Raw genomic sequence first — 24611 nt, forward strand, 5'->3', positions numbered from 1 at the left:
GCCTTGAGTAGCGGCCTCTAAGTGGCCTTCTCGTGTCTAGTTTCTCTCCTCCCAAAACACCGTCAGTGTTGCCTTTGAATTAATTTCTCTGAAGTTGCATTTTGTGAAATGTGGCCCCAGGGTTTTCTACAGCAGAATCAGATCCTATTTCAGACCTGATTCATCATAACTTCTTAGAGGGACATCCCCAAATCTGCGTTTTTAACAATCACCCCATGGTTCTCGTGTACCCCCAAATCTGAGAATTGCTACAATAAGGCAGAGGCCAAATCAGGTTATTTTCTCTTTCTGAAACATTTTTAATGATCTCTTTCTATTGAATAAAATTCCAAGTTTCTTACTTGGCATTTAACTTTTTCCTTTTTCTATTCCCCATGACTTTGCCATACCGGTTCCACATATTTAGAAAGAGAGGAACTGACATAATACAAATGGTAATAGCGATCATTACTGAGTACCTCATTTATCTCATGTATCCATTGAGACCTCATCATTCACGTGTAATAATTTATCTCATTTCACCCTCTTAACCCTTTGAGGTAGGTAATATTTCTTTCGTTTTACAGATGACGGATCTGAATAACAGAGACAGAGGCAGGTTTATTAGTGTGATGGATTCCAAAGTTCATGTTCTTTTTCAGGCTCCCATATTTCTAAACCTGGAAAGTCACCTGAATTTGCTTTATAAATGTTTCCCTCTCGAATAATTATTTGTATAGCAAACAATTGACAAAGAATTATGGCCATTTCTAGTGCACGCAATGAATGTGGGACATATGTGCTAGACAAAAGTAAGAGTTTTACTAAACTGATGAAGCAAAGTGTTTCTACTTCTCCCTTTTCTTTCTAAAGTTCTATTAAATTTTGCTTGTAATGTTCTATCTCTCAGAATAACTCTCCAGACTAGTTGCAATAAATAGTCTTTATAAAATATACAGGCCATGAATCCATTGTAAAAATCTAAAACCATCTGTGCATCGTTCACCTAACACAGAACATATTTATTTGTACACTTCATATGTATTCTGTTGTCATAGAATATTAGCTAATCATAAAGAGCCGTTGATGAATTTAAAGTAATATTTAGTATGGTTTACAAAAGACAGTACTGGATAAATGTAAAAACTATTTTAATAGGAGACATGAGACTGAATTTGGCCAGTTTTTACATTAGCACTTTGTAAATGGAGTGTATAAATCCATCATCAAATAGCATGTATCAAGACTCGCAAGCATATGGTGCTATTTGAGGCATTGCATGAATAAAGCAGACACAGCTCCGTGATGTCCATTCCTAAAATAGAAAATATGATATGGCAAAGAGGGAACAAGAATAGTTTTGTATCTCTTACTATAATTGTCCCATTTGTCATTGGGTTAGGAAAAGGGAGGACACTTTAACACAAACCATTACTTTCTGTGGGATACAGGGATTGGGAGATTCAAAGAAAAGTTTTCTACTACTAATCTAATTTTTCTAGTAGTCTTAGAAGATATGTATGACCTCCTGTTAAGTGAATGTCATCAGTATTAAGCTAAGGATTTTGAATGGTCAGTTAGTGCTCTGTTTTGATTTTCAAAATGAATTAGGAAAGCAAATCAGTCAGTAAGAAGGTCTGAAATGATTTCTTTAATACCACATAAGTAAAACCAAATCATCTTATGTAAGCCAAAGGGAAAGATCCTCACAAGTATTTTTAAAAATTTTAACTGAAGTATAGTTGACCTAGAATATTATTATATTAGTTTCGGGTGTACAATATAGTGATTCCACAATTATATGCATTATGCAATGCGTACCACGATGAGTGATGTCACCATCTGTCATCATATAAACTTATTACATTATTGACTATATTCTCTATGCTGTACTTTTTATTCCTTGTGACTTATTTTATAACTAGAAGTTTGTACCTCTTAATCCCCTTCACCTATTTCACCCATGCCTCCAACTCCCCTTCCCTTGGGCAACTACTAATTTGTTCTCTAGGAGTCTGTTTTTCTCTGGTTTGTTTTTTAGATTCCACATATAAGTGAAATTGTATAGTATCTGTCTTTCTCTAAGAATACACTCTAGGTCCATCCTAGTTGTCATAAATGGCAAGGTCTCATTCTTTTTAGAACTGAGTAATATCACACACATACACACACACACACACACACACACACACACACACACTCTCTTTATTTATCCATAGATGGACACAGGTTGCATCCATATCTTGGCTATCGTAAATAATGCTGCAATAAATAGGTATTTTAATGACAAGTCTGGCCAACTAAATCATAGCCCCAATTCTGAATATCTATACATCAAAAAATGCAAATTCTATGGAACATCATAAAACATATGGGGCACAGATGTATATTAAAAGTAACAATAACAACAGTGATAAAAAGCAGAGGAACAGTTACTATACTATTTCTGTAATACTGCTTTAAATTATTTTCCACCTTATTAGCCATATTGCATAGCACAAGGAAAGCTGAGAGGCTATATGCTCATGTCTTAAAATACTATGCTCCTTATAGTTCTAATACTCTGTGTTTCTATTTTTCCATAGCATCTTCTTATGAGTCTTTCACCATAATGAAAAAAAAAAGCAAATAGGTTTAAGCTGCTACTTTAATGGCTGAGACATAGTTTATTATTTTAAAACTGCAGAGTATAACTTTCCATGTAAAATATTTTTTGGACATTTGACTGATGCTTTAGACTCAGGGATTTTTAAATTGAGAAACAACTTATCCCTGTGTGCCTGTCCCCTCTATAATCCAATAGAACTTATTTACTCTAGAAATTGAGAAGTTTATTAGCATCCAGATTTTCAGTCATTAAAATCAAATGTTCAAATATGTATGTTAAAATAACATTAAATATTATAGGTCCAATCCTATTAAGATTCTTTGTTATCCAAGAATAGGCTATTGAAGCAGCTTAACTGAGCAGGAATAGTAACCTTCCTTAGAGGATACACATTCCCTCTCCTTCTGTTCCAGATCTAGCTATTTTTGTAACTCATTCCTGATAATTAGGAATATGTCTGTCAAGTCACTGCCGAGATGATCCAGCCCATCATTCCTTCTATTCAAAGCAGTGAGTTTTCTCTGGCTATAGATACTAAATTTCACAAACCAAATAAAAAATATCTATATTAAAAACAATACCCCCAGTTTCTGGGGTTTGAAGCCCTATTGAAGCCAGGTATTTCCTTTACTTCCCACCCCCAATTCATAGACATCCATCAATTCCTCTCTATATCTTTGATCTTTCTGTCTTCCCTGCCCTTTTCTTCCTCCCTCCCTTTCTTCTCTCCTTCCTTTCTTCCTCTCCTATCAACTCATATTCCTCTTAGATTTTAAATACTTTATGACATCTTCCTGTGGAGACTGTCCACCACTAATAATTTAACAGTGGACTATAATTGTCTCATAATTGTACATGGACCTATAAGAAATCCTATTCTAATAAATTGACTTTTCACCCTGACAGCTCTGGGCCATCTAAATTTATTTTTGGTCTGAGGCATCATTCTTCAGAGGAAGACCATTCAGGAATTTGCCGTGTAAGAAAAAAATAGGATTGGAAAGTCATGTTAACATGTGCAAAGCAACCAGAGAACTGTTCTCTTTGCAATTCTTTCCACTTTACTATAGATGTGTGTGTATATATACATGAATATAATGACATGTGAAGTGACCTACATGACAGCAGTCATGAAAATAGTAGTCAACCTAAGATATCAGAACCTTGGTGGCCATTTAATAGAGTCTGACAGGAAGTATAATGGTATCCACACATGTACTCAGTTCTCATTCACCTTGGACCCTATTGGAAGTTATTCTTTCTAAACAAAATACATAAAATATTTCTGTAGCAGCTTGCAAGGTAGCAGGAAAGGACAGTCCCGTTGCTCATAAGTGGCTTGCAGCAGTCATTTTGTACTATGAACATCCTTGGGACTAGCTCTGAGAAAGTCTGATAACTTTTATATTCATAAAAAAAAAAATAAAAGACCTGCTAGAGAGAAATAACTCCTCTGCTATAGAACAGAGTGGGACAGAAATAAATAGATAAGCAATTTGGAAAATAAGAGACAAGAAATTTGCACTGGACTAGCATAGAGGATGCAAATTCATATGAAAACCCTACTATATTTTATTTATAGGTTGTTTTATTATTTATGGTTCCAATAAGAGAATGAGTCAAACTCTAGAGTCAAACAGCCTTAATTTAAATCAGTTCCCCACCACTTACAGCTCTGTGACCTTGGGCAAATTTCTTAACTTCTCTGAGACTCCATGCCCTCAATTTTAGATTAGGAGAAGCAAGGGGAAAATGAAGGAGGGCGGAATCGGAGTGGGAGACAAACCATGAGAGACTATGGACCCTGGGAAACAAACTGAGGGCTTCAGTGGGCAGGGGCGGGGAGGGGGGGGAGGACAGGTTAGCCGGGTGATGGGTATTAAGGAGGGCACGTATTGCAGTGAGCACTGGCTGTTATATGCCAACAGTGAATCATGGAACACTACATCAAAAACTAGTGAGGTACCGTATGGTGACTAACATAATAAAAAAATAATAAAATGGGGATAATAGTACACAGTACCCATAAAATCCAGAAGCATAGATGCTATTATGTGATTGTACTTTATTTTTAAAATTTAAACCCCTACGATGAACTTCTGGAGTTTGTTAAAAGTTCAGGTTTATTCAGTGAAAAAACAGACCATCTGAGGCAACACATCACAGATGCATGTGCAGGACTGATGGGAATGAATCAGTATACCACGTCCATTGAAGCTTTGCACGGCGCATTGAACACATCATATACTGTAATGTAAGAGTTATAAGTCATTCATAATGTCTTTTCCAGACAGTAAGGAGACCTTCTCTGTCTCATAGGGTTTTGTAAGGGTTAAATGGGTTTAGGTGTTCAAAGTGCTTACATATCAAGGCCATAGTGAGCATTATGTAAAGCTAGATGTTACTGTCATTTACATAAAAGGATGGACTTGGTTTTTATTCTTAATTGTGGTTTTAATAATTGTATAATCTTTTTTTTCTTTCTGTACGAAATCATACATCAAAGACCTCTCCAGGACTTGGTGTATGAGGATATCTGGACTGGTATATCCACTGGCTTTTGCAGTTGTCATTCTAGGGGCCAGAATGGGAAGATCATATAAGTGGTTCATCTTCTATAACGTTACCCTAACCAAGTATATTTTTCTCTGGGTATCAAATGTGTTATCATTGTGTAAAATACCATTTTCTGTTAGGATGATAACAAACCAGAAGTTTTGTTCCTTTCAGGAATACTCTTTCCAAGAGGCATTTAGTTGTTTGTTCAAGGAAAGCAACTTTTAAGTTCTGAACTAGAGAACCAGATGAATTATCCATCATTTGTAGACTCTGTACATTAATGATACAAAGTGTTATTAAACAAACAAGCTATGTGTACCTAAACACGTGTGAGATTGCTTTAAGTTACACTTTTTGCAGGTTCCTTAAGCAGTAAAACAGGTAATTGACCAAGTCTTTAATGAGTGACCTATAAAGCTGAAAAGACCACTCTACCCTGAATCAAGGAAGGCAAAGAGGGCTGGCAGGCCAAGTAGACAAAAGCATGACTGAACACAGGGCAACCTGGCATATGGAAGACTCCGCCTTAACTAACGTGGTCTTTAATTAGGGGTAGGCAGTTTGTGGGAAGTTTTATAGTGACTGGAGAATAATTTTTTTGCCCACTTTACTTTGTGTCTCCCGAGACTTGTCAGAGAACATAGTGAAAATGTTAAGACTAGATAAATATAAAGCTTTTCTTCCAAAGCATGTCCTGTGGATGATCTCATTAGCCCTTCGAAAGAAATAACCACCTAAATTCAAAGTTTGAAAATCTAAACACCCTGCACTCTAAACACCTGTCTAGGAGATTTATATCGCATATCGATATCAAAGGGTCTGATAAATTTTGTGAAGAAACCTAATTTGGTTTTATCCAGAAATTTCCAGTAATATTTGATGATGGAAACTCTTTGTTCATTTGACAGATTTTTATTCATTCATCAATGTTCCATGGAATAGGTTTGGAAAATGCTGCTCTGGAAGTGAGTTTGCAGAATTCCCCTTTAATCACTGATGGAACACCAATATTCACCGCAGCAGGAACTAAATTAATTCTGCCTTAACTGCCTTCCCTTCAGTTCAGAAATGATCCCAAAATCATTCACCTCACATGGTTCCTCCTTCAACTGCTTCCCTTCATGCCAGCCTCATTTGGCTTTGCGCCTAGATGCCACTAGTTTAGCTCAGTTCTCTTGGGACTAAAAAGTTGACTTCAGACTTTCAGTTTGGAAGTTCCACATGGAAGGAGCTTGGAAATTGCCACTTTGTCTTAACAACAAGTAAAGAGATGAACAGACTGAAAAATGAACTATTCCTGGATCCGTGAGAGGGAGAAAACACAAGGCAAACTGCTGCCCCCGTGGTTGGAGAGTCAGACAGACAAATTGAGAGCAATGGCTTAGCAGAGCAGAGACTCAGGAGCAGAAACCAGAACCAGAACCAGTGCTAGGGAAAGAAAATCCAAACCGTAATTGATAAATTGCTGGAGGCTCAGTATGGACAAGTTTGAGAATGAAAAACTCCAGGGAGACCCAGTCACAGAGAGGTCCCCTCAATATTGAGATTTACTTCCAGGAGCTGGACTAGATTTCCCACAGTAAATATCAGAGAAAAGTCACCTTCAGCTTCTGAAAGAGGGAAGGGAAAAAGAACCATTCTGAAATATGCCAGAGCAAACTAGTTAACCAGAGCCTAACTTTATGGGGTATTATCAGAGCCTAACTAACTTGGGGAAAAGAAATAATCAACTCCAGCTAGCTCTAGCCTTCCAAGGGGGAGCAACTCCAACCCACTCTAGCCATCGTGTCCCATCTAAGATGGGTGGCGGGGGGGGGGGGTGTACTGTGAAACACTTGTGAGGTCACAGTCCAGAGGCATAGCTCACTAAAAGACTGGACCTAATCATAGGACTACTGAATGCTTCCTCTCCCTCCACACCTCACCACCACATTGCTAAAAGCCATTTACAGTAGTTCCTTTTACCAGCACATCATGTCTGGCTATCAAGGAAAAATCACAAAGCACACCAAAAGGCAATTTGAAGAGGCAAAACAAGCATCAGCACCAAACATGTCAGGGATGTTGGAATTATCAGACAGGGAATTTAAAGCAACTATGATTAATATCCTAAGTGTTCTAATGGATAGAGTAGACAGCATGCAAGAATAGATGGGCAATGTAAGCAGAGAGATGGAAATTCTAAGAAAGAACCCAAAATAGAGACCAAGAACACTGTAACAGAAATGAAGAATGCTTTTAGTGGGCTTATTAGACTGGACATGGCTGAGGAAAGAATCTGAACTAGATGATATATCAACAGAATACATGAAAACCAAAAGGTGAAAAGAACAAAGATGGAAAAAACAGAATATCCAAGGACTGTGGGGCAACTATGCAACATGTAACATGCATGTAATAGGAATACCAGAAGAAGAGGAAAGACAGAAAGGAACAGAAGTTTGAAATAATAACGAGTGAGAATTTTCCCCAAATTAAGGTCAGACACCAAGCTACATATTGGGGAAGCTCAGAGAACACCAAGCAGAATAAATGCCAAGGAAAAAAAAAAACTACCTTAGAATATCATTTTCAATTTATAGAAGATCAAGGATAAAAGGAAAATCTTGAAAAAAGCCAAAAGGGAAGAGAGTAAAACACCTGAGAAAGGAACAAAGATGAAATTATATCTGATTTTTCCTCAGAAACTATGCAAGAAAAAAGTGGAGTGAAATATTTAAAGTGTCGAGAGAGAAAAAAGCCATCAACCTAGAACTCTGTACTCTATGTAATTATCCTTCAAAAGTGAAGGAGAAATAAAGACTTTCTGAAGCAAAAATTGAGGAAATTTGTTGCCAGTAGACAAGCCTTGCAAGGAATACTAAAAGAAGTTCTTTAGGAAGAAAGTAACAGGTCAGAAATTTACACCTACATAAAGAAAAAAAGAGCTTGAAGAAGGAATAAGTGAGGTAAAACAAAACCTTTACTTCTCTTATTCTTAATTGTTCTGACAATAGTGTGTGTGTGTGTGTGTATACCTATATATACATACTATGTATTCTTATATATAAGTGAAATGAATTATAGCTGTACAAGGGACAGGAAGAAGGAATTAGGATTATTTTGTTATTATAAGGTATGGACTCTACCTACGAAGTGGGATGGTTTTATTTGAAAGTGGACTTGGATTATTTATATATTACAAATTCTAGAGCAACCACTAAAAAACATTATAAAAAGAAGTATAACCAATATGCTACGAAAGGAGAGAAAATGGTTTCATAGAAAATTCTTTTTTTTTTTTAAAGATTTATTTATTTATTTATTTATTTGACAGAGAGACAGCCAGTGAGAGAGGGAACACAGCAGGGGGAGTGGGAGAGGAAGAAGCAGGCTCCCAGTGGAAGAGCCCAATGTGGGACTCGATCCCGGAACGCCGGGATCATGCCCTGAGCCGAAGGCAGATGCCTAACGACTGTGCTACCCAGGCGCCCCTCATAGAAAATTCTTAATTAAAACCACAAAAAGCAGAAAGAGAAGGAGAGAAAAAATAGGATCAAAGGACAAGGACAAAATATAAAAAAGAGTAAAAAATATGGTAGATATTAATCCAACCATGTAACAATCTCTTTGAATGCCAACGGTCTAAATGCATCAGTTAAAAGAGATTATTAAAGTGTATCAAAAAACATGACTCAACTTTTTGTTTTTTATAAGAAACCCACCTTAAATATAAAGACGCATGTAGAGTAGGGGTGCCTGGGTGGCTCCGTTGGTTAAGTGTCCAACTCTTGATTTCGACTCAGGTCATGATCTCAGGATTGTGAGATCAAGCCCCACATCAGGCTCTGTGCTTGGTGCAGAGTCTGCTTGAGATTCTCTCTCTCCCTCTCCCTCTGCCCTTCCCCCTGCTTGCACTATCTCCCTCTAAAATAAATAAATAAAACCTTAAAAAAAAAAAAGATGCACATAGAGTGAAAGTAAATGGAGAAAAATATACCATACTAACACTAATCAAAAGAAAGCAGGAGGGGCGCCTGGGTGGCTCAGTGGGTTAAGCATCTGCCTTCAGCTCAGGTCATGATCCTGGTGTCCTGGGATCGAGCCCCCCATCAGGCTCCCTTCTCCATGGGGGGCCTGCCTCTCTCTCCCTCTGTCTGCCACTCCCCCTGCTTGTGTTCTTTCTCTCTCTGTGTCAAATAAATAAATAAAGTCTTAAGAAGAAAAGAAGAAAGAAAGAAAGAAAGAAAGAAAGAAAGAAAGAAAGAAAGAAAGAAAGAAAGAAAGAAAGAAAAAGAAAGAAAGAAGGAGAAAGAAAGAAGGAGAAAGAAAGAAGGAATAGCTATATTAATTTCAGAAGGGCAGTTCTCAAACTAAGGAAGATTGTCAGGCATAAAAGAAAGTCATTGCATACTGATAAAGGAATTCTCAAATAAGACATAACAATTCTTAATGTGTGTGTGCCTGACAATAGGACATCAAAATGTGTGACACAAAAACTGAAAGAACTGTAAGGAGAAGTAGATAAATACGTTATCACAGTTGGAGACTTCAACACCCCTCTTTCAGAAATGGGCAGATCCAGCAGGAAGAAAACTAGTAAGGACATGGTTGAATTCAACAGTCCTATCAACTCACTGGATATAATTGATATCTATAGATTCCTTTATCCAACAGCAGCAGGATGCACATTCTCAAGCTTACATGGACATTCACCAAGAGAGGTCACATTGTGAGTCATGAAAAGTGCCTTCACAAATTTAAAAGAAGTCATACAATGTCTGCTCTCAAAACACAATGGAATTAAAGTGGAAATCAATAACGGAAAGATAACTGAAAAATCACAAAATACATAGTGATTAAACCACACATTTTTAAAAAACACATAGGTTAAAGAAGAAATCTCAAGAGAAATTAAAAAATACTTTGAACTAAATGAAAATGAAAAAACAACTTATTGAAATTAGGAGGATGCAATAAAAGCAGTGCTTAGATGGAAACTTAAAACATTGAATGCATTTGTTAGAAAAGAAAAAAGATCTAAAATTAATAGATCAAATCAAATAGAGCAAATCAAATCCAAAGTAATCAAAAGAAAAGAAATAAGAATTAGAGAAGAAATCAATGAAATTAAAAATAGGAAATCAGTAGGGAAATCAACAAAACCAAAATGTTCTTTGAAAAGATCAATAAAATTGATAAGCCAGGTTAAGAAAAAATAGAGGACAAAAATTACTAATATAAGAAATGGAAGAGGGGACATCACTACAGACTCCATGAATATCAGAAGGATAACAAAGAATACTGTGAACTCTGCAACCACAAATTTGATAACATAAATGAAATGGACCAATTTCTTAAAAGATATAATCCTTAAAAGACAAAAATTCACATAAGAATAAATATCTGAATAGGCCTATATCTATTAAAGAAACTGAATCAATAATAAGTAACCTTTCAAAGCAGAAAGTACTAGGCCCAGATGGGTTCACTGATCTACCACACATTTAATGAAGAAATTATATCAATTCTCTGTGATCTCTTTCACAAGATAGAAGCAGAAAGCATACTTCCTAACATTCTACGAGGTCAACATTATCTTAGTACCAAAACCAGACAGACATTACAAGAAAACTACAGACTAATAGATCTCAAGAACATAGATGTGAAAAATTCTCAACAAAATATGGCAGACTGAATTTCTAAAAAGTACAGAAACAATTATATATCACAACCAAGTGGGATCTATCCCAGGTGTGCAAGATTCACAACATACAAAATCAATTAATATAATCACATCAATAGACTAAAAAGGAAAAAAAATTACATGACCCTATTAATAGAAAAAGAAAAAAGCATTTTATAAAATCCAATATCCATTCATGATTTAAAAAAAATAAAAACCCTCTCAATTGAGTAGGAATAGAGGGATACTTTCTCAACTTGATGAAGTCTATACAAAAAAAACCACATATAACTAACAACATACCCAGCATACCTAATGGTAGGCAACTTGATGCTTTCCCACTAACATCAGGTACAAGGCAAAGATGTCCCCTCTCACCACTCCTTTTTAAACACTGTACTGGACATCCTTGCTAATGTAGAGAATAAAAGTTATACAGATTGGGAAGGAAGACAAAAACTGTTTTTGTTCACAGATGACACAATCATCTATATAGAAAATGCACAAGAATCTACAAAACAAAAAAAGGCACCTCAGTGACTCAGTAGGTTGATCATCTGACTTTTGGTTTTGGCTCAGGTCATGATCTCAAGCCCCACATCAGGCTTCGTGCTTAGTGAGGAGTCTGCTTGAGGTTCTCTCTCTCCCTTTCCCGCTGCTCCTCCCTCGGCTCACACCCTCTCACCCCCCAAAATAAATCTCTAAACAAAACAAAACAAAGCAAAACAAAAACAACCCCACCCCCTGCCGGAACTAATAAGTGATTATAGCAAGGTTGCAGGATAGAAGTTTAATACACAAAAGTTACTCACTCTCCTCTATACCAACAATAAATACATGGAATTTGAAATAAAAACATAAAAATAGAATTACAATATGATCCAGCAATCCCACTTCTAGGTATATATCCAAAGGGAATGAAAACAGGATCTTGAGAAAATACCTTCATGCCTACTTTGTAGCATTATTCACTATAGTCAAGATATGGGAACCTAAAAGTCCACCCACAGATGAATGGATAAAGGAGATGTGTATGTGTATACACACACACACACACACACACACACACACACACACACACACACAGGTTAACAGACATAGAGATGTAGATAAATATTCAAATACTAGCCTATGTAATATAATACATTGTATATCGTACAATATATTCATATATGAATATATATGGATATTATTCGACCATGAGAAAAAAGGAAATCCAGCCATTTGCTACTAACTTTGATGAATCTTGAAGGCATTATGCTAAGTGAAATAAGTCAGAGAAAGATACATATTGGGGCGCCTGGATGACTCAGTCATTAAGCGTCTGCCTTTGGCTCAGGGTGTGATGCCAGAGTCCTGGGATCGAGCCCCACATCAGACTCCTCGGCTGGGAGCCTGCTTCTTCCCCATCCCCCCTGCTTGTGTTCCCTCTTTCGTTGGCTGTCTCTCTCTCTCTGTCAAATAAATAAATAAATAAAATCTTTTTTAAAAAAGGATAAATATTGTATGATATCATTTGTATGTGGAATCTAAAAAAGCCAAACTCAGAGAAACAGAGTAGAGTGATGGTTACCAGGGACTAAAGGGAGGGAAAAATGGGGACAAGCTGGTCAAAGGATATAAACTTCCAATTATAAAATTAACATGGTGATTATAGCTAATCATACTGTAATATATACTTGAAAGTTTCTAAAAGAGAGGGTCTTAGATGTGTTCATCACAAAAAAAGAAATGGTAATTATGTGCCAGGATGGAGGTGTTAGCTAATGCTATGATGGTAATCATTTTGTAATACATAAATATATCAAATAAACACACTGTAGACCTTAAACTTACATAATGTTGTATGTCAATTATATCTCAATAAAGCTGGGAAAAAAACCCACAATACTATTTACATTAGCACCCAAAGAAATTAAACACTTACGTATAAATCTAACAAATTATGTTATGACACTTAACTACAACCTAAGTGAAAGAAGCCACTGGGAGAGAACCCTAAACTAGATAACGGGTATTGGATGATTATGACGTGTCAACACAGGTTCATCCTTGGTAGAAAATGTGCCACTCTGGTGAATGATATTGATAATGGTGGAAGCTATGCATGTGTGGGGGCAAGGGGTAAATGGGAAATCTCTGTACTTCCTTCTCTTTTTTGTTGTTAACTTAAAATGTTCTTAAAAAATTGTCACACATACACACACACACACACACACACACACACACACACACCCAAAAAACTAAAACCTTGACTTCAGACGACTGTTAAAATGTATTTTGGCTGATGAGAAATCTGCTGTCAGTCTAGTTGCTGACCCTTTATGGACTACCTGTCTTTTCTCTCTGGTAATTTTCAAGATTTTCTCTTCATGCTTGATGTTCTGCAATTTCATTATGATGTATGTGGATGCAGACTTGATTCATTCTGCCCCACTCTTTATGTACGATATCAGCCTAAGAAGTTAGGGGGGTTTTCTTCCAGTTCTGGAAATTCTCACCCATTATCTCTTTGACCATGTTTATACAATTTCCCATTTTCTCTACTTCTGAAACTTTTATTAGAAATACATTGGAGCTTTTCCATCTAACCATCATTTATCCAATTTTCTTGTTTTTCTTCTCTCTCTGTGCTTCCTTTTGGCCAACTTTTAGGTACTAGCACATTGTTTCTGTGATTAGATCCAGTCTAGAATTCCTATCTATTGAACTCTTCAATCCAGTGGCTGTGTTTGTCATCTCAAGGATGGCTAACAGGTTATTTTTCTTATTGATTTGACCTTAATTTATAGCTACCTATTTGTACTTTATAATTGATTTTTATGGTTATTTTCCTATCTTTACGTATTTGAGGATTAACATACATTTAAGTCATTTTAAGATTCCAGATTATTTGCATTATGCCAGTAGGAGAGCACCTTTTTGCTGATTTTGTTGCTTCTTTTTCTTAATGTTACATTTTCTGTATGTGATTGGAAGATTCATGTTGAGGCTGTAATAGTGGAAATTACTTACCATTCCCTTTCTCCACATGCCCCCTCTGTAATCCCTGCACGTGGATTTTTGTCCCATGGTGACACTGGGGAAATTGCAAATTTAGTCACTGAATCAGCAGGTGGTATCTAATTCCCAGGGTCTTTTAGACCTAAGGTCCAGCAGGCCTATGGCTTTATCCTCCATGCTGCTTGTTATTGTTCTTTTTCTGGTTCACAAGACTCTAGCTTAAAATACAGATATATATTCTTGTTTTGGTTCTAATATTTAATTTATCATTGCCATATGTTTGTTTTGGGATGGGGAGCATAAATTCATAGTACCACCATGACTAGAAATTTTTGAAAAATTCTTTAAACTCAATTTAAGTAAATGCAAGGCTATTGCCCCAAATAAGGTTGTTTGAAAATCCATATGCTCTATGTAATTAGTATGCACCTGTGGTTGTTATGGTCAGGTTTTTTTTTTTTTTTAAGATTTTATTTATTTATTTGACAGAGAGAGAGACAGCCAGCGAGAGAGGGAACACAAGCAGGGGGAGTGGGAGAGGAAGAAGCAGGCTCATAGCGGAGGAGCCTGATGTGGGGCTCGATCCCATAATGCCGGGATCACGCCCTGAGCCGAAGGCAGACGCTTAACCGCTGTGCCACCCAGGTGCCCCAAGTTATGGTCAGGTTTACAACGAATGATAGAAGGTATCTACAATAATAGTTTGTCCTTTAGAACAATTTAGGAAAAGTAAAAGTTGTTGACCAGTATTCCTTTATTCAGGGTCTTCATGTGGCATATATTACAAACATTTATAGCACTTTAAATATTATAACTTATTCTGTGCCCGCAGAGTTAATTCTTAATGCTTTAATGCAAAGAGTTTCTAAATATGTTGTTTGCATATATCTGACCTAACATAAAAATAATTTCATACAACAACAGAAAAAAGCCTTCCCAAGAAACAGAGACAATTATGTAATAAAATCAAATTGAGAAATTATAACATCCTTGATTTTTTGGGTAGTTGTCCTACTGGTCATTTCATCATCATGAAGTGGCATGTAAAGGTTGTCTTCTACCAAATGATGGGAAGACAACATAATCCGAAACCAATAGCTGATTACCTAATACAGGAGTTTTTGAAATTATAGTCTTCTAAGCTTGAATGTGGGTGGCAGAAAAGTTCAAAGCTGCATCCATGGTTACATAATTAAAGGTGTATGATTATCCTCAGAGAAGAATCTCCAATATTCCAAGGAGTCTGTACTCCATTAATTGCAAAAGCCTGACAAAAATGGTTAGAGGAATTTTTGGCTCCCTTGATAACTGCTGGAACTTTGTCAGTTTATGTGTAATGTATATGTCATTGTTCTTGCATAGTGAGCAATTGGTTTCTCAATGCCATCTGGCTTTTTTTGGCTAAACACAGATGCAACACCATAAGGTGAAATACCAGCAGTGAGAAATAATAGTTTATATTTATCATAATGTACTAGCACAAAACCAGAAGCCAGTAACTGCTTAATGTTCCCAAAAATCTGTCTTAATGTTTATTGTTTTTGTTTTGCTTCTGCTTTGTCTTCTTTTTGGTGTCAGTAGGCAATGAAGTGGTTCAGCAATGAATGGATTTTGAGAAGAAAAACATAGAATTTTAACTGGCCCATCTTTGTTTTTATAATTAGCACAGTGTCTTGAATTGGGTTAATGTACAGATGCGTTGTCTAAAACATGTTTTTGGAAACTTAGCTCCCTTTTTGACTGCATAGCCAAGAACTGATTATCGGCGTCAGAGATACAGTGACGCACAAATGGTCATGAAAAGCCCCCATGTGGCATCCAGTCAAATATCCTGAAGTTTTTTGCTTTTGTTTTTTGTTTTTTTGAGAGAGAGAGAGAGAGAGAGAACACATGCCAGCGGGGAGGGGGACAGGAGGGAGGGGCAGAGGGAGAGGAGAGAGGGAATCCCAAGCAGGCTGTACACCCAGGGCCAAGCCTGACATGGGGCTCGGATCTCATGGCCCTGAGCCGAAATCAAGAGTCTGATGCTTGTGCCCCTACACTCGTCTTTTTTGAAGGTGACTCTCAGTTGATAGCATTATGAAGATCAAGACGTTTTAACAATATGGCATCATAATTGTAGTTTTGAGGAAGAAAATTTTCATTTTCTAGAGTCAACTGAAATTCTATACTGAAAGAACTTGGCCTATTGCTTTTTTTATGGAAGATAATGAGTAGATGTAATCATAGACTAAAAACCAGTTTGAAATACACCTGGCATTTTTCTCCCCCCAAAATAGCAAGGCATCGATTGATGTTTGACATGTGTGGAAGATGAAGCTGTTTGAGTGCCTTATTCACTCAACATTTGTGCTTCAAAATTCACAGCTTTTCAGGAGGCTTTTGAGTTGACAGCAGTGGCACAACCCTTCGGACAGGTGGAATTGCTTAGAAACTATTCTTAAAAATTAAAAGTTGCAGTTTTTCTGTAATGTTTGCTTTACAACAAAGGTAAATTTATAACTTTGAAGTGGTTAGAGCTAAGTGAAATGGTCGTTGTTATCTTTAGTTCCCAAAAGGATACCTTGAAAATTTTGTGGATGATTCCCTATATGTTCTCCTACTCCTTCATGGAGATAAATGTCCTGAAGATAAATGATACAGGTAGAGACAAAGTCCTTTTTCAACAATCCTCTAAATGACCAGGAGGCATACTTAATTGTTCTAATCTTCTCCTTTCCTTCAGATCATCAAAATCTTTGATACCTGATTCAATCTTCTTGTGTGATACCTAAATTCTATGAAGATTCAGGGAGATTTTAGAAACCACGTGGTGAACACATCTCATCCCCAAACTTCACCATTCCCTGACCTCCTTAGTTCTAGTTAGACGTGTTCTGTCCAGTGTGGTAGCTAGACATATGGCTGTTGAGCATTAGAGACATGGCTAGCTCAAATTGAGATGTGCTAAGTGTAAACTATATCTCTGATTGCAAATGAAGGTAAAATACCTCCTTATGAGTATACATTGTACATATTGTTATATATTCATTATATATAAAATTATATTTTGGATATATTTGGTTAAATAAAATATATTATCAAATGTCATGTTTATTTTTTAAATGTGGTAGTAGAAAATTTAAAATTAGATATGTGACTCATATTATTATATTTCTTATGGATGGTTTCACCTCCATTCTTCTCTCAAGCCATCGTTTGGATCTTGCCACGCAGTTTAGGGTCATTTCTCTAGAGAAAGCTTAAACTCTAGTAATCCAAGTTTTGGTCAAGAGCAACTATACAATATTAATTTTTTTAAAGAAAAGAACTATGCAATAAAGAGTGTATGTGTGCTTACACACATTTCACATTTCTTTTATTCTCCTAATCCTATTCTGACCTCATAGTCTTAGCTCCTTTATTTAACTTAATTCTCTATTTCTGTATTTCCCTCTTATCAGTCATTTTAATGTTTCCTTCCACTGGAGGACCCAGAATGATGATCTGCCCTCCAGTTCCTCCAGCTCCCTTTATTCCCATGTTATTATCTTTCTACCACATGCATTCTACAAAACCTAACTTTAAATCAATGTTACATTCCTTATTATTTTTTCTTATGCATAGACATAGAGAACAGAATCTAACTATGCAAACTGGAATTTCCAGAAATTCAGAGCACCAACATGACTGGACCCTCATTGCTGCCTGGCAATCATGTAACTTGTGTCTGATCAGCAACCATTCTCATTCTTCTCAATAACACGCTACATTTATTATATTCACTTACTGATTATTTCTCTTTTTTTCACCAAGTATTATTGAATGTCCTCTATATGCAAAGAGCAGGTGATAAAGAGACAAAAAAAACATAGTTTCTAGTTTCAATGAATGTACAGTCTCACACAATATTTGTAAAGTGTTTGGAATAGTTTCAGGCAGATAAGAAGAACAATAAAAGTGTTTGTTAAAGTAGTGTATACAGTATAATCATTACTGTAATTCAGTAGAAGAAGAAACTTAAGGGTGAAATAAATAATTCAGTTTGTGTCTTCTTGGAGTGTGTGGTGCTTGTGAACTTTCCAGGTGGAGACGGCTGTTTCTAGGCAGTTAGAAAAACAGTTCTAGAGCTTGGGATATAGGATTGGATTTAAGATAAAAATACTAGAATCCTAAAAATGTTAAGTCATAGTTAAATCTTTCATAAAATCATGAAAAAAAAGAATGAAATGAGAAAAGAATCAAGGTTAACTAGTCAGTGCAAAGAAAGGGTCTTCCAAAGGAAAGAAAACAAACAAACAGCACAAAAAAAGATGGGTCAGAAAAGTAGGAGAAGGACTTTACAATAGGACTGGCTCCTTTTCATCACTAAAGGCTAGGTCAAAGTTCCCCTTTCCAAGGAGGTCTTATCACATCATCAAAAATAATACACAAACCTCCCAAATCACTCTATTCCATGTCCTGAATATTGATTTACTCATTTGAAGCCTGTCTTTCCTAGCTGAAAGGTAAGCTATTCAAAGACAGGAATGTTACCTGTTTCATTGACCAACATCTCCCTGAAGCCTAGCATGGTATCTTGGCTCCTAGTAGATACTACATGAGTATGTGTGGAATTAATGACAGAACAAGGAAGGAGGGAGGGAGTGACAGGAAACCCAAATGGAGCAGCAGCTACTTGACAGAAGCTATTGTTACCATATGGGTTCACAGCACTAGTGTGGTCAAAGAGTTGAATTTGCTGAAAGAAGCCAGAAGTCCAGATATTCACCATATTTCATTGTTTCTAAAATATATTTTTTCACACTTTAACAACTCTGAAATCAGGATGTGTCTTATAATTGACTGACATCTTAGATTCAATGAAATTAGAGACATGAAGAATTTCTGTTTTAAAAATCACAAAACACTTGCTTGGGTCAAGCAAAACACTGTTGTCTGGATTAACGTGTTCCTAGTGGGATCTCTGACTCAGAAGTTTTTGTATACCACCTTCTTGCATCCCTCCATTCTCCATTTTACTTTTTTATGCCTCCCTACAATGAAAATGCTGGATCATGAACATGGGGCAGAGTGGCACCGTCATCATCACGGTAGTTTACTTAAGGGTCATATTAAACAAAACCGAACAACGTGTCATTATTCTTTGATAGCATATATTATGTGCCCAATGTTACATAGTGCTCATATGCAGATACCTGGTCTTTGACTTTGGCTTTAATCATAAAGAAAAATTGAAGGATGGAAAAAAAGGGGGGGAGGGAAAATATCACCAAAAGTTACCTTTATCTGGCATTCACATCTTTGGCTGGTAAATATAGTCCTTGCTTATTCAGTCTATTTTCCTTTGAGGATTATATAAACTACCTCTTTATAGCCTTTACCGGATGTTTAGAAAACTATATAAATGAAAAAAATTTATAAATTGTCTATGCTAAAAAAGTGAGTAATTGGAAGAAAGAGTTAAAGTGTACTTCAGATATTTCAAGATTTAAGGAGAAAAGTATAAAATCTACATGATTCTCATTTTACTCAGGACAAGGAAGCCCAAGAAATGTAATTTACTGCTGGAGGAAAGAACTATTTCTTCTTTCTTGCTTCTTTCCTCTTCGTACCGAGGTCTTTTTTTAGTAGGAAATACTAGCTGAGCTCTAGCTGATGTTTTGTGCTTAGAAAAGAAGTGCAAAATGACTGTTATTACCTTCTTAAATACAGGCAACAGCTTCATATCTCCACTTAATATGAAAGAATAAACTGTTCTAACTGCCATTTTGATCTCATGATGTGTTTAATAAAAAGCATGTAACAGTAAATGGTAGTGTTTGGTTCATGTGTTGACATAAATCAATTTATAAACTCTAGGTTACATTTAATGAGTATTTTACATTTCGCAAATAGCACACCGAGAACAGTTTAAACATTACTGCTTTTTATTTCATCGCATTAATGTCAACAATGAACTTTGATGTTCTATGATGGTAAATCACCTCTAAGGCCTTAACTTATCATAGAACCATCTAGAAACCCATTTATATACAGAAGTTAAGCAAATAAATCTGAGAATGATTTATTGACTAGTAACTTCAACAGAAGAATATAACGAGTAAGAGATTAACATGAAGTGATTAGGGGGCGCCTGGGTGGCGCAGTTGTTAAGCATCTGCCTTTGGCTCAGGGCGTGATCCCAGCGTTCTGGGATCGAGCCCCACATCAGGCTCCTCCGCTATGAGCCTGCTTCTTCCTCTCCCACTCCCCCCTGGCTGTCTCTCTCTGTCAAATAAATAAATAAAAATCTTAAAAAAAAATGAAGTGATTAGTATATATATTTTAAACATAAATACATTTCTTTAGGAAGTAGAATTTTAAGGAATGACATCAAATAATTTTATTTTAAGCAACATTTTTAATGTAAACATGGAGGATGATATTGGATTTAACATTTTAATTCATTAAATTATATGTGCTCCTTAACATAGTATCTAGACAACGAAAGGAGAAATTCAGGGATAAATGGGAACTATATTACATGGCAAAAAGAAAATTAGACAAGACTAGGACTTTAGATAACTGATTATAGGGTCTGTATTGAATATAGCATGAAGTTCAGATTACACAATTTGAAGTGCGACATGTCTGAATTCACAGCCTGACTTTGCTATGCACTTGGTGTGTCACCTTCAACAAGACACTCGCTTATCTCAGACTCAATCTTTCTCATCTACAAAATACTATTTATAGTATTTAGTTCACAGGGTTATTGTGAAGGGAAATGAAATAACAGTATGATCTATTGGTACTTGGCTAGCACATAGTTAAAAACGAGTCGATTGCTATGGCTTAGTCATTTATTTAACAAGTACATAGTGCTTTCTTTTTGTGAAGGATGACTAAATACTTTTATTTTGAGGAATTCAGGATTGAAGGGGAGAAGATGTAAATAATTACAGCAAAACATACAGAAATATGGACAAGAAAGGGGCCACATAAACCAGGCTTGAGTCGTCAAAGCTGTTTGAGGAAGTGCCATTTATATCAGAGTTTTAAAAGAAATGAAGAGTTGGTCCAATATGTAAGAAAAGATGAAGACACTCACTGAGACCCAAGGGAGGCAGTGGGGGAAGTTCCAATGGGACAGTATGTACAGGGCTTAAACTCACAAGCCCTACGTAAAAGGTGAATGATTCAGAAAGATTAGAGCCTCCTGAGGTCAATCATTCCCAGGCCCTATTATTAAGTAGTGTATTTCTTTTACAGAGAAGTAATGTAGGAATCACTGTTGCATTTGTCAAGTCAGCATTTATCAAGCACCTACTATCTGGAGGCTATGATCGCAGAATACAATGATGAGCAAACTGTACGGCTCCTGCCCTTGGGAACCTTAAAATATAGTGGGGGAAACTGGTATTCATTTGATTCAAACCATTCTAACATCTCCAAAGAAGTGCTTGGTGCTAGAAGAATCCGACCTACATTGGTTTGACCTAGCTGGAATGCTGTAGAAGGGGCATGGACCTGAGATCCGAAGTGTGAGTCATGGTTAACTAAGCATGGAGGAGAGTCTATCTGCAGATGGACTGAGGTATAGAGGCCCTACTGAAGAAAGAGCAGGTGCTGTAGGAACTGGATGGAGTGGAGATTATGACAGAACATGTGGAAACAAACAAAGAACACCACATGAGAACAAGCAAAAGCTACTTATTCCAAGCTTGCCACAGCAAGAAGGTAGCTACTGTCATTGATGTCTTGGCAGAGGCTCAAAGGCAGGCACAGGAGGGAGAAAACTTTATGGTGGAAAAAAGGGAAGGCTTCAGGTGTGCCCTCATTGGGGTTTGATGACATGGGGAAGCTGGAAGCAGGTTAATTAGAAATGAGGTATCCTACGTGACTGGTTAAGAATGTGTATTTGGCTTTCTTGGGTTGGTCCTAAGTAGGAAGTAGGGACAAAAATTAGGGAAAGTCAGTCAGTTATTTATCAAGTTCTGGCCAGTCAGGGCCGATTGTTGCAGGGGTTATTGTTCGGCTTCCTGGACTAGTGGCTACAGAGCTACAGACAGCAATCCAACATTCTACAAGTCTGACTTGTATTGGGCTGGTTACAGTAGGTAACGGATTGGCTTCTTGGGCTGATTACTGAAGGTTGTGGGTCAGAGTTCTATTTTCATATGCGATTTGGCCGTTATCAGTATATTAAGCCTCTTACATCCATGCTTTTTCATAACTATAAATAAATCAAAATGGATATCAGCTATGAACCAAATGAAGTAAATGAACATGATACAATTAATCTTCCTTGTGTATGTAACTTTACCGATATTAAGCAACTCAAAAACTCAGCACGTCAGGAAACAAGGCAATCCTTTGAGTCCTACTAGGTCTATATTGACAAGGCAGATCAAAAATTTAAGAACATATGGTACTTAAGACCCAGGAAGAACAAAAATGTTTAAAATTTTTTTCTTTATTTCTTTTAATTACTGTGTTCCTCACAAATTAGTTTACAAATAAAAAATTGAGGAAAAATGTTTTTTAAATACAATATATAAGGACATGAGAAAAACATAATTACTCTCTCCTGCCCTAAATTCAATAATTTATAAAGTTTATTCCCACAGAGTGATAATTTCTGAAATATCATATGCATATTTTAAAGCATACAACTTTGTTCCACACTCATACTCCAGACCCAAAAGCGCAAAGATTTTCAGACAGTTGCTGAGTTCTAATACCTCTGGAATGAAAAAAATTAAACAGTAATTTTAGACATTTCTTTTGGATGGATTTGTTCTTTGAATTATCTCTTTCCCCGGGGGTAGGCTTTTGTAGCTGTCTCTCCTTTAGCCTTCCTCCTACCTTTTCTCCTTAGGGCTCTTCCATACCTGTTTTCCAGGTTGGGGAGGAGCTCTCTAATCTCTCAGCTGTGGAGTTACATTCATGAGGAACTATCTGCCCCATAAATGGCGTCTCTCACAAACCTCTTTTCTAAAGGAAATTTGGGAGTTTCAACAAACTGGATCATTTACTTTTTAAATTTTTTTTAAATAACTGAATGATTGTTTGAAAATTTTTTTTATTTTAATGTTTTTTTATTATATTATGTTAGTCACCATACAGTACATCCCTGGTTTCCGATGTAAAGTTCGATGATTCATTAGTTGCGTATAACACCCAGTGCACCACGCAATACGTGCCCTCCTTACTACCCATCACCAGTCTATCCCATTCCCCCACCCCCTCCCCTCCGAAGCCCTCAGTTTGAAATTTTTAACAAGGACATTATTTGGATTTTAGCCAACTAAAATCTAAATTCCATCTAAAAAAATTGAAATGATTAGCATGGAAAGATCATTATGATGATAAAATCTTCAAATTTCAGAACTCATGCACACCTACCATTAAAGAGGAAAAGAGATGTTCTAGCATTCATTATGAGTTTTGTCTTGTTGGGTGGTAATTGAAGAAATCCAGAGCTTCTTGAGCCTGAGCTTTTGAGGTACACACTTTCTAATGATGTTCTTGCTGTTTCTGTGTGTGACGCATCATCATTACCACGGGAAGAATGAATTCCAGAGTAACTCTAGGTTGGCACCAACATGATTAGGTTTGAGTTCCCCAAGGAACAATTCTCAGTGCCAGGTAGATGAATTAGCTCACGCACTATTCTTTCTTCAACTCTAGAGAATGAGTCTCTGTTTTCTCCCATCAGAAATACTCCTTAAAGAAACATGTTTTGTCTTTTTTGATTCTTCTTTCTGTAACAGTTTATAAAATTTACTCAATGGCCACAATTAGACATTAGATCTAAGCTCCACCATGTAAATATTATATTTTCAGGACATAATTGGCAATTTCTCCCTTCTCCTCCCTGTCCTTCAACCTCACACCAATTAAATCTATATACCCCTCACGTGTCTTCACGTTTTTTTTTTCTCTTAAATCAAAGAAAGTTTCCCTTCTCTATTCAAAGGCCAATTCTTTCCCATGTGAAGAAGATCTCACCACCTCTGTTATTTTAGGGAACTCACTTCACTCATGCTTCTTCTAGAGGAAGCTACCCCCCCCCACCGAAGCACTTGAAAATTAGTGTTTCCCATATTTATTTTGAAAAATCAGTCTTGGACCTATATCACTCCTACTCACCCTACTCCATTTCATAACCAAGTTTTAAAAGGCATTTTTCCATTCACTCAAAAATAATTTTATTGAGCATTCACTTTGTACCAAGTACTATTTATTGTCTATTTTGTGCCAGGTACTATTCAAAGATCTTGGTGAGAAAAACTCACAACAACAGCAACAACAAAAGGAAATGATGGGAAATGGAACAAGGGGAATAGAAGACAGTGGTTGATAGATGATTTTTTAAAAGCTTTTATTTATTTGTGAGAGAGAGAGAATGAGCAGTGGGGAGGAGCAGAGAGAAAGAAAGAGAGAGAGAAGCAGACTCCCTGCTGAGCAGGAAGCCTAATGAGGGGCTTGATCCCAGGTCCTGGAGATCATGACCTGAGCTGAAGGCAGATACTTAACCACCTAGGCACCCCAGATAGATGATTTAAACTGGCATTTAAATAGTTGTTGATAGATGATTTAAACTACAATTTAAATAGAGGCCTCATTGAAAAGGAAATTTTTTAAAATTCTTATTTCTTTCTGTTTTGAGGTTTCTGGTTCTTTATGTTTTGCTGAATCACAAGGATTGAGCGTTCAACTATATGTATTTCTCACTTTACGACATAATATCATTAGTGGTCCTTGCTTCCACTGCTCATTGTTTATAATTTCATTTTCTTCTCAGCTACACTGAAAACAGATACTCTGATG

This window comes from Ursus americanus, chromosome 25, assembly GCF_024610735.1.
Source record: "Ursus americanus isolate L20-20 chromosome 25, mUrsAme1.1.p, whole genome shotgun sequence".
Lineage (NCBI taxonomy): Eukaryota > Metazoa > Chordata > Mammalia > Carnivora > Ursidae > Ursus > Ursus americanus.